Here is a 12,118-nt window from a genome sequence, read left to right on the forward strand (position 1 = left end):
AGAAATTGAATATACAAAACATCACCAATTTTTCTCTTCATCTGGTCTTTAACATATATTACAATGTTCAACATGTATAAAAAGAAAACAAGGAAAAGAGGAAGGTTAACAAGACTACACAAAATTACATATATCTACTTAGTTTATGTGTAGGGCAAGGAGAAATTTGATAGTGGCAATTCTCACTGTCTTTTCGATTGGAACAAAATGTATATTCCTGTGATGCCTCATATGTCAATTCTAATTTTCATGAATTTTTCAAAGATATCCTGAATGCCTCCTTCCCGGATTGTGATCTTGCTTCTTTGAAAAACCCCATCTCGTCTGGTGAAATATATAAAGCAAGTTAGGTTCTTAAGAGGGGCAAGACCCCGGACCCGGATGGTTAATGTAGATTTTTATGTACACTGTCATAACATACTAGCTCTTAAACTTAATGAGTTGTTTCCTATTTTTCATCAACAGGTAAATCATCTGGATACTTTTCTGAAGCCATGCTCATTATCTTTCAAAAACCAATCGGGACCCAGAAGTCCCCCAAAACTATAGGCCAATATCCCTAATAAATTTGGACTGTAACATGTATGCAAACATGTTAGCTAACCGATTGGCTCCATTCATGTCTAGAGTGATTAAGAGAGATAAGGGTGTATTTGTTTAAGGTAGACTATCGTGAGCCAACTATAGATTGTTTTTAGATGTTCTGGATATTGTAAGTAAATCCAAGGATAGTTATGCGACACTAGAACTTGATGCTGAAAAAGCATTTGATAGAGTGGAGTGGCATTACTTATTTGAAGCACTGAAATGGCATGTTTTTGGACCTACATTTTTATTTATGATAAAATTATTATATTCAGTACTCAGGACCTAAAACTTCCATTTGTCTTGATGGACATATGTGATCTTTCTTTCCATTGTTATGAGGAACTCGGCAAGGGTGTCCCTTATCTCCAATCTTATTTATTCTTGCTCTGGAACCCTTCTTAGAACTGATCAGATTGGATGAACACATACAAAGTGTAGAGGTATTGAACTTAAGCATTAAACTAGCTGCTTATGCAGATGATATGCTGTTATTTTTGAAAAACACAAATATCTGCATAGATCATCTTATGCCTAAAATATCTTTGTTGTCATCTGTCTCCGGGTATAAATTGAATACTGATAAATCTGAAATCTTGCCCTTAAATATTCAAATGTACAAAACATGATCTCCAGAAATCTAGTGTGAAATGGTGCCCAAAACGTATTAAGCTTTAGGAATTCACATGCCACAATCATATAAGGATATTATTAAACTGAATACTAAATTATTGTCTAGACTTAATGCGTTTATTACTTCAATGGCTCCATTACAGCTAACATGATGGGGTCACTTAGAATCTATCAAAATGGTGGTTTCACCTATTGTGCTGTATATATTATATATGCTATCATTATATTTCTCTTCAGCATTCTTTAAATCAATTGATTCCTGTTTGGTGAAATTTTCATGGGTCGTCACGGAGGTTCGGGGGAGGAGGAGGAGTAAAAACATAGAATTTCCCTCAGTAGACATAAGAAATTGACATGTAATGGTGGAGTCAAATTTCCAAACGTTAAGCTTTATCATTCGTCATATATACTTAGACAGACCCAAGCTTGGTTTATTCCTAGTGGAAATCATGATATACCTACCTGGCATTTACTAGGAAAACTGCTAGTGACCCCTCGTATCCACAGAGGATTGTTGTTTTATTAAAAGTAGAAATAAGCACCTTTTGTTAGGTAGTATTGTATTGCTGGGTAGGAATGAAGAAAAGGCTTGTCTCTGGTTTGACCTTCTGGTTCTTATTGCTATTTAAACCATTACCTCCAAGTGGAAGTAACTAGATCATATTATTTATACGGTGGAACTCTGTTTGCAATACTCATAGACTTGAAAAATGTTTAACTGCCTCTCCGGGCACTTAAAAAAACATGAATTGAAATGGTACTTATTTATTAACTTTTTATCTATCTCCAATCCTGTTATATAATTCATTGTTTGTTTATTTATTCATAGAGCACTCCCAACCCGGGGTTATCTGGGCGCATTACATGAATATACAGTTTCTTAGTTACATAAAGAATCGGCGTTACAGGAATATGCAAGTTCTTAATTATAATATATACATATAATACATAAAGTGGTCTTCCTGATAGGAGTGTACTGGAAATAGGAAAGCTAGTCATCAGAATATATACAGGTGTTATATAAAGAAGTAAAGGCGGCACAGGAGTTGTTCTACTTGGTTTATATAGTGAGATAACTCACCAGGTCTACTGAGGCACATCTTTGGAGATGAGCCAGAGTTTGGTTTTTTTCCTGAATACATAGAAGGATTGTTCAGTTTTTAGGGAAGTAGGGAGAGAGTGCCAGAGTTGAGCAGCCATGACTGGGAAGCTACTTCCTCCTGCTTTTTTTTAGTCTGAACCTAGGAACTCTCAGGCAGCCGGAATTGGCCGACCTAGTGGGTCGAGTGAGGTTATCTTTTGTGAATTTCTCAGTAAGGTATTGAGGGGCTGAGTTGTTGAGACATTTGTGAGTCAGGGAGGCTGTTTTAAGTTGTATTCTATACTTAATGGATAGCCAGTTGTTGTTGTGTCTGAACACTGGGATGGGTTGTCTTCTGGAGATCCCCAAGGAAGTTCTCAGCGTTGTTCTGCAGAATCTGGAGTTTAATAAGGATGTATTGGCTGGCCCCTAGGTACATTGCATTGCAATAGTCCATTTTTGATAATATTAGGGCTCTGGCCAGTTTGGTGCAGCTTTCTGTAGAAAGAAAGGGTTTGCAGGCCTGGATGAGCTTACATGTGTATGCTGTCGCCAAGACTGTAGCATCGACCTCTTTGCGCAGACTCAGGGAGGAGTCTAAGTAAAAACCCAGGGTTTTACCTCTTTAGACACTTTGATGTCATTACCATCAATTTTAAAAGAGAGGTATTGATCACTCCGTTTTTTCTGTTGAGAAGGTGTGGCTAGGAGAAGCAGCTCAGTATTCTCATCATTCAGACACAGGCCATGTGTGGCCCTCCAGGCCTGAATGAGGAAGTACATTTTATTAATCAGAGCTAGGTCCTTGTCGTAGTCGCCTGTCAGAGGTATAAGGATCTGAGTGTCATCTGCATAGTTTGTGTAGGCGACACACACATGGTCTAGGTCATCAAACAGAGGTTTGGTGAACACATTATACATAGTAGGCGACATGCAAGATCCTTGTGGGACTCCGCAGGATATAGGGATGGGATCAGCAGCTGCTGATGATGATAAGACTCTCATAGATCTATTGTTTAAGTAGGATTGGATCCATGCTGTTGCTGCTGCTGTAAAATGGGCTGCTGTTGTAAGGTGCTTACATAGCACCTTATGATCAACCAGGTCAAAGGCGGCTGACAGATCCAGCAGGAGCAAGAGGGCAGATTTCCCTTTATCTTTCAGGTCATCAATCTGGATCTTCAGGTCGATCAGGGCTGTTTCAGTACCGTGTTGGGGTCTGAAGCCGGATTGTCAGAGTCCTAGTAGCTTGTTAGCCTCCAGATATGATTGTATCTGTATGTAGGCAGCTTTATCTATGATCTTTAATAGAAAGGGGACTGCCGTAATCGGTCTAAAGTTGGTTGGGATAGTAGGCCCAACAATGTTTTTTTAGAAGTGGTATCATCTATAAGTAGTACCCATGAGTTTTTCAGGTTGGTGGGGATAGAGCATGTACGGAAGGAGGAATTGATAAGCGAGGTTATAAAAGGGGACAGTTCCCTAGCAGCTTCTTTAATGGTAGATTCTGGACACGTGTCTCCTTGGCAATTGGAGTGCTTGAGTGAGGCTATAATGTTTTCCACTTCTCGGGTGGATACTGGGGTGAATTTAAATTCCAGAAGCGGTTTGAGGAGATTGTGGCCATAATTGGGGCTATTGGCTTGAGTCGGGAGGTTCAGTGTTTTTGGTGCACCATGTTTTGTCCTTGGTGTAGTTATCTGTTGGAGGGGTGGGGGATTCCAATTCTCTTAATATGGAGAAAAGCTCTCTAGTGCTTAAGGTTTCTTCGTCAATCCTGTCGTTATAGGCGTCTCGTTTAGCTGATCAAATTTCTGCTTTGTAATTAGCAGAGATTTCGAGTAAGTTGACCTTGTTGGCTAGGGTGGGGTCGTTTTGGTCATTCTTACCAGCACCATGCTGACGCTGCGTAGCTGGCCGAGGGCCTGCCCTGCAGGGCCCTCCAACCAGACAGTGCCCCTGCCTGGCAACACTGTCTGTAAAGGCTAACCCACAAGTTAGTAGAATCTCTGCAGGGCACCTCTACCTGCGCACGCCAGCAGAGCCCCTGCTGGGCATCTCTGCTGAGAGACGCCGGTGCTCCTTCTGGGCAATGCCAGCGCTGTCCTGTGTATTAGCCTGGGTGCACCCAGGCCATTGCCCGGGTCCGTGTGATCACGGCCCATCAGGGTGATCCCTGCAACTAGGTAAGGTGGGTGCCCACACCGCTCCACAAGCTGGCTCGTGTGCCCATGAGCCAGCCTGCAACACTGATGTCAAGGTGGGTGCTGGGTGCCTCCAGCTATGGACTGACGGGCCTGCGTGACCGCGGGTCTAGTCACAACAGAGTTAACTACAGAAAACAAATGGGAGGTTTGCAGGAAAGAAACATGCTCAGTTGGCACTGTATGTGTGTCGTTTTACATGCATTACAATCATTTGGTGCAATCGGAAGGAAGCAGGCACAACGAACCGCAACCCGACCAGTAAGTAGTACTGGTACAAGGAAGAGGAAATGGAGGTCGTGGTACACACGGATTACACCCTATTTGCATATATACAATGAAAGTGGGGAAAGCAAGGAGTGGGTAATATCAGGCAATGAAAGGAAAGGAAGTCGAGTCAAGCCTAAGAAATGTTTGGTGATTTCTCAAAACGGGGGCAACCAATTTTCCCGTCTTCCATGGTGGCAACTATGCCTTTCCAACATGGCGCCTGATATGACGAGGGGCAAGTCCTCAGACGGCTGCTTCTCGTTACTTTTGTTTGCTGTGAGTTTTAGTTGACGAACGCTTACCTTGCTGGCATTGTGCCAAAGGTATAGCCACAACTGCCCACACTAGGCCCCTGTGCCCTGTATCTTGTATCCTTAGTTTACACTCACTCACGATTCCTCCCCTGCATTCGCCTCTAGCAACATGTCCCCCCGTACCCACCCCACTGAAATAACAAGTGGACTCTCATTGTGGGTAGGTAGGCCGCAGTTGCTTTATTAGGCAGCAGGCAGTTTACAGGTGTTCCGCTTTTGGCAATGCAGCATCAGGGTTCTGCTCTGAGCTGAAAGCCCTTACACTTTCTAACTTGGCTGAGCAACATCCGTTTCATTCGGAGCTGCTGCCCTTACGCTTTACTAACTTTCAAACACTCCCCAGTTGATCAACGGCTTTTCAGGTAGCCAACTTCCACATTGCTACTTTTCCCAGGTGCTGGATCGTTAAGCAGTTCTTTTCCCCCGTCGCCTGACCCCTCCCATGCTCCCCTGTTGGCCAGGTGCCCTGCGCTCTTCTCCTTTTCATTCACCCAACCAATTGGTACCCCGACCCCCCTGTTTCCATGCCCCCCTTACCCCCCTTGCCCCGGAGTTCTTGAACTCTCTTGCCTCCTAACCCAATCCCCTTTTCCCGGTCTCTTGGCCTTGATTAATATTTTTATTTTATTTCTATCGCGCTCATACACAAGTGGCCTTCTACACCTTTCCCCATTGCTCTGGTGACTTACCCTCTTAAATTCCCATTTTGTTTCCTGTCTTCATTCCCCTGTTGCCCTGGCACCCTTCCCGTTTCCCCCAGTGACTTGTCCTCTTCCCCCTAGGTGGGATGCTGGCCCCTGCGATGTTATTGCTTCCTCCCCCTCGTTCCCCAGTCCAATTATCCTCTCCTGTGTTTTCCTTTGTGTTCCTGGGTCTATGGACCTCTCCCCCGTCCCTTGGGTTCCTTCCTTTCTTGGTCTCCTCCTGTTGGTCTCCTCCTGCTTCCCTTGGTTTCCCTGCTCTCCTCCACTCTCCTCACCCTTTCCTCGACCCATGGCAACCGACCACTATGTCCTCTACTAACTCCCCAAGTTACTGTGCTGCTTCTTCATACCTTTGGCCTCCTGCCCCTTTCCCTGACTAACTGGAATCCCCAGCACCCTGTTACCTTGTTGCCTGCCAGCCCCTTCTGCCTGTTGCCCTGTCCCCACCATTTTGATCCTTACACCTTTCCTCCCCCTCTTCCACCCTCACAGCACCCCCTCTCCTACATTCTCCGTGGCCTACGGAAATTACTCCTCCGCCGCCGACATCGGTAATTGCACAGTCTCTTGTGGATTCTGACAGCACTTCCAGCCTGGATGCACCATGTACCTCCAATGCGACGGTTCTGCAGTAGTTTAGACAATCATTACACATTAAACAATTGTCATTATCAACATTGGCATTGGTGGGTGGGCAGGAAATCCTTTTTCCTCCCTGCCTGTCCTGGAAAATAGAGGGTGTTGGCCTGCGTGTTGTACTTATGAAGCACTTACTGTGTGATGGGCCTAACCCATTTCTCACCCTGTGGTACCCCCGCCCATTTCCTGTGGCCTGGCGTCAGCCAGTCTGGGTGGGGTTCCCCATCTGCTCTTAGCACGGGGGAGGGGGGGGGAGCGGGAAGCAGGGGACTCACTGGGCCTGCTGGGCGATGCGGCTATGGCAGCGTCCACCCAGGCCTCCCTTTGCTCGGCGCGCCCCCTGGCTTGGAAACAAGTTTGCAACATGGGACTTTGGCTAGGCGCACATGGCACTGGATCAAGAGCCGATTATTGGCGTGACTTGTGCCTTCTACCCAGTACGTGTTTTTTGCACATTTTGATCCAGGTGCACTGCAAGCGCGGTTTAAGCAAAAGCGCGTGAAGCAGCAAAAAAACTCACAAAAAAGTAGCATTTAACCGGCCACAGAAACAAATTGCACCAGACAGAATGTGCTATCTGCTTTCCACGCACGCGGACCATTGTATTAAGAGTTCGTATATTTAGCATAATTCGTTTCTAAAAACTCGCACGTAATATTGAATGCCACCGGTCATAGGGAAGGTATGAGGCTTTGTAATCAGTGTGTTTTATTTTGTTTCGCCCGCACACCTCCTTACTTCAACTTCCGGGCTTCCCCACTCTGCGGTAACGTCTTAACCACCACACTAAGATGAGTAGGGCACATACAGTCACATTAACATCGCTTACTGGCTACACTTTGATGCTACAAAAGTATCGCAAAAAGTGTGTCTTGTGTGTGTGTTTCAGGGTTTTTCACATAGGGCCCCACATAAATTTCATCCATCTATCGAATAGAAAAACAGTCCCCGAAAATATGCCCACACCCTCCAGAAGAGGGCGCTATTGCTCTACAGTTGGCGCCCGCCTCACGGTACAGATGAACACAGATCATTAAACTTACAATAAAACTGTATCTGAGATATGTGATGGTGGGATAGACCCCAAACGTGAAAATACATGTTCTTTTACAGTGCGCTGTTTCAAATCCTGATAGTTCTCACAAACTGTCTAGCCAATACACCTGATACGTATTCTTTCAAACAAATGTATTTTATTTGGGCTTTTATGTAAAGTCGGCTAGCTTCATATTTCTTGTGTCTGTTTTCTAAAAGTTTGCATTTTTTAACAAAACTTGACTTTGTTAAGGGCACTTTTCTGACAAGTTTTGTAGTATATACGGATGTGTGCCGTTGGGTTTGCAGGGTTCAAGTCCAAACAAAAATGTGGTGCGATTCTGACGTATGCAATGGCAAGCGGCGTCACAGGAAGTTGACGTATCCTAAAGTGAGATATGCACATTTAATTCAATTTGTCTTTCCCAACTGAAGAAGTATTTGCCAAGAGAGCAGATGTTTAAATGACATTGCTGGCTAAGTATAAAAGGTGTGCATCATGTAATAAACAGTCTGTAATAAAACATGTTCTGTTTAGCAAAAAGTCAATATGACACATTTCATAAATTCATGATAAGAGATTCTACTGGACAAGTTTCTGGCCTCCCAGTCGCAGTCGTCAGTGGCACTGTTAACTTCAACAGAGGGAAGAAAGTCATTCTTTTTGCAAATTCAATTAAAACACAGGGGGGGGGCGGCGTCCTCCATTTGAAAAAGGTGGGCGGACGCCACCCCTCTGCGTGTACCCTCGACTTGTGCTATGCATTTTATATCAATTATTACATTTATCTATTTTGTGTTATTTGTAAAGTGCGTATGGTCAAAGAAGGCATCTAAGCACTAAATCCAGAGGAACCATGGTATCGATTAAATAGGATTTACATTGGAATGGATACCTTTAAGCATCTGAAACAAAGAAGTGGTCCGGTTGTCTGAAGATCTTTAGGCTTTCCTGCATCCCGTCAAATCCGATAAACACTGGAAAAACACCCCCGCAAGAAAAAGTGCCTCCTAGGTTTAAACTGAAAAACACTGTTTCCCCTATCAGAGTGGTGCCTTAGTGTGAGCCGGGATGGAAGGAAGTGTGGGTGTGAAGGGGTGGCCGTAGAGTGGGTCTGGCAGACAATAGGATAAGGGCCCTACCCCCCAATCCCCCGTGTATGCCTGTTGGCTTTCTCCCATTGCTTCCCCTCCTGTCCTCTGACCTTATTCAAAAACACTGCACATTCAATGTTACAAAGATTTCTTTGTAAATTGATGTGGCAAGAGAGGTTGCAATCCTGGAGACTGTGGTGCAGTTATTTCCCCCAGATTGTGGCTGCTTTTCAAGGCACAAGTAAAGGATACATGTGGGTGGACAGCGTAACTTTTGATCAGAGTGTGGACGCAACCCCTTAGTGTTTTTTTAGGTTGGCTAGCTTGCTCAAGTATTTGGCAACCAGGATTTTACTTGGTTGTCATGTTCCCAGTGCAGGAGCTTACCCACAAGACCACAAGCACTTGTCTCGTATTGGGATTTGGTTTTCCAGGGAATATTTCATTACAGATTGCTGGGTTTAAAATACCTTATATACTTTGCCAGCATATTTATTGGAGCATTTCCTCTCTCAGGTTATTTTTCTGGTGTTCATTATTTATTTTTAAAGTCCAATGCTCTTTTGCATTGAGCACTTCCTTCTAAGGGAAAGGTATTTTGATTTTGAAGTGAGAGAGCCGTGGTCATCCCCAGTCAAAACAACACATTTTACTGCGCATGTTACAGTAGGAATAGAAAACAAGCCATACGATTTATAGGAAGGTATTAACGTATAACATCTCATCAACAATCACCCAACCTGCTGAACTACCTTTGCAACATTCTGCTATAGAATCCCCTGATATTCCCGCACCAGGCAAACAGTTTTGGCCTACTCACCCGCTCCAATCAAGGCTCGGGGGATGGAGGGGGGAGTACATTAATGAGATTCCCTTCTCATTTTGTAGTGAGCAGCACTTCATAAACATAGTTATTATCTGCTTGGAGTTTATTTCTTTTGACAGTCAAAATAATCCTTATCTCCACCAAAGGGCGTGCACACAGGCAAATGCTTTTATCAAACTATGCCTTATCTGCTCAAATTAGAAGTCTCTACAATGTGGAAAGGTCGTTTTCACAAATCAAAGTCTGCATGGGAAGAAAAAAAAGGGCAAGGATGGGTAAGGAGTCCCTAAAAAGTATTGCATGATCTACTACAATCATTGTTGACATGTAGATTTGTTAGATATTACTGGATTAACACATTCATCTTTATTCTCCGGAAAGTGTTCATAACATCTTGCTCTGAGAGACATTAACCTACCAATGAAACAATAAATGAATATTTGTGTTTACACTGGAAAAAACAGTTATCTGCAATTTTTTAAAGGGGCAAATGGGAAAACACTGATAAACACAGATTATGTCAATTTTGGAAAACACTGGAAAAACATCACTGAAAGTCAAAAAAAGAAACACTGAAAACAGGAAACCCTAAATCTCTTTCAGGAAAACAGTTCCGAAGCCCAATTGCTTGGACTTGGAAAGAACGTGCCATTGCCCTTGGCAGGTTGAATCGGACACTCGCCAGGGCCATAGAGCAAGTCAATTTAAGGACACGTGGAGGGCAATAAATGTCCCATGGACCTTGACCAGTTGAATAGGACACTCACCAGGGTCAGGAAGTAAGTAGATTTAAGGGTAGGTGGAGGGCAATAAATGTTACATGGCCCTTGACCGGTTAAATCAGACACTCGCCAGGGTCAGAGAGTAAGTAGATTCAAGGGTAGACGGACGGCAATAAAGCAGACATTTGTTTTGCAAATATTTGGGGCCCATTCCATGCGCAGATTTATAGGCAAGAAAAAGTGCCTTACATTTCGTTCTTGCTGAGCCGGTACCCAGTACAATTTACTAAGGACCGGCAAAATATGCGCTTTGAATGGTATACCAGTGACAGGTCTGGCTGCCATGTGTTGAGCAATCTGCAGACGGTCCAATGCACATTTGGGTGCTCCTAGCAAGAGTGCGTTCCCATAGTCAATCCTAGCGCTGATAGCTGCTTGGGCTAGGAATGCTGCATGATATTCCGAAAGGAAATGCCTCATTTGTTTCAGTATCAGATCTATCAGCCGCATTCGACTTGGTAGATCACAAAGTACTTTGTGACCACCTTAAATCGGCTGCCAACTTCTCTACCAAGGCCACTGCATGGATAAATTCATTTTTGGACAATAGAACTATAAGAGTCTTCTTGCTCATCTCAGCCGCTGACCTAGTTCCCATCACTTGTGGTGTTCCTCAGGGTTCATGTGTCTCCCCTACTTTGTATAATATTTTTACAAAGCCCCTCTTTGATATCTTGGATAAACTGGGTGTCTCATATACTAACTATTCTAATGACACCCAGATCCTCATCCCAATCAAAGGAGACTACGACAAAGACACCTCCCACATAAACAAACTCTACCAAATTATTCAAACTTGGATGGCCACACACGGCTTATGTCTTAATGACGATAAAACCGAGCTATTAATCATTGGATCCACTAGCAAACTAAACAAACTCTCCCTCCTATACAAATCCATTACTATTGATGGTATCAAAATCAATGTAGCCAATGAAGTCAAAACGTTAGGAATCTACCTAGACTCAGCTCTCAACCTTAACAAGCAGGTTAATGCCACAGCTTCAGCAACTAGCTACACCTGAAAGTTAATTAACGCATGTAAACCTTTTCTGTCTACAGACAGCTGCATCCCCACAGCACGAGCCCTTATCCTATGAAAACTACACTATTGTAACACACTCTATCTAGGCACCAGCAAACACAACACCCATAAACTTCAAACCTTGCAAAATAATGCCCTCAGAACAGCACTAGGCATTCCCAAAGGTCTCCACATATCCGACCAAAGAAGAACTATCAACTGGCTGTCCATCAATGACTGTATCAAACTTAAAACCCTAAACATCACACACAACTGTCTTAATAACAAAGCACCCGCATACCTCACTGAGAAATTTACTAGGTATACATTGGACCGCCCCATTACAAAGGCTCAAACAAATAGTATCAGAATCCCACATTTCAATATGAAAAGAACTGGAGGCTCAAGCTTCCCAGTACTGGCTGCAAATCTATGGAATTCAATTCCTGATCCACTTAGAGCCATTCCCTCCTTTCACATGTTCAAAACTAATGTCAAACTCTGGTTAAAAACCAATGACTGCTGACACCTTTCCTCTTAACGACAGATCTCCTAGACACTTCTCCCTTCTCCCTATGCCATCCCCTTATCCCCTTTTACCTCTGTCAACTGCAAATATATCCTAATATGCCTGTTTGCAACTGTATAGATAAGCCTGCAATTGTAACATAAGAAATGCAAGATATTCATAATTGTAAGATATGCCTGCAACTGTAATATAAGAAATGTAAGATATTCATGTAACTGTAACTTAAGATGCTCACAAGCGCCCAGTTGCCTAACAGCCAGGTGCGCTCTAAAAATAAATAAACAATACAATACAATCATCAAATGATAGTTTGATGATCTATTTTATTGACATGTTGAGTCATTAAGTTGGGGTCAAAATAGGCTCCCAGGTTACGTATTTTAATGTTGGTTTTATC

The sequence above is a fragment of the Ambystoma mexicanum genome, chromosome 12 (assembly GCF_040938575.1).
Source record: "Ambystoma mexicanum isolate Mex_15411 chromosome 12, UKY_AmexF1_1, whole genome shotgun sequence".
NCBI lineage: Eukaryota > Metazoa > Chordata > Amphibia > Caudata > Ambystomatidae > Ambystoma > Ambystoma mexicanum.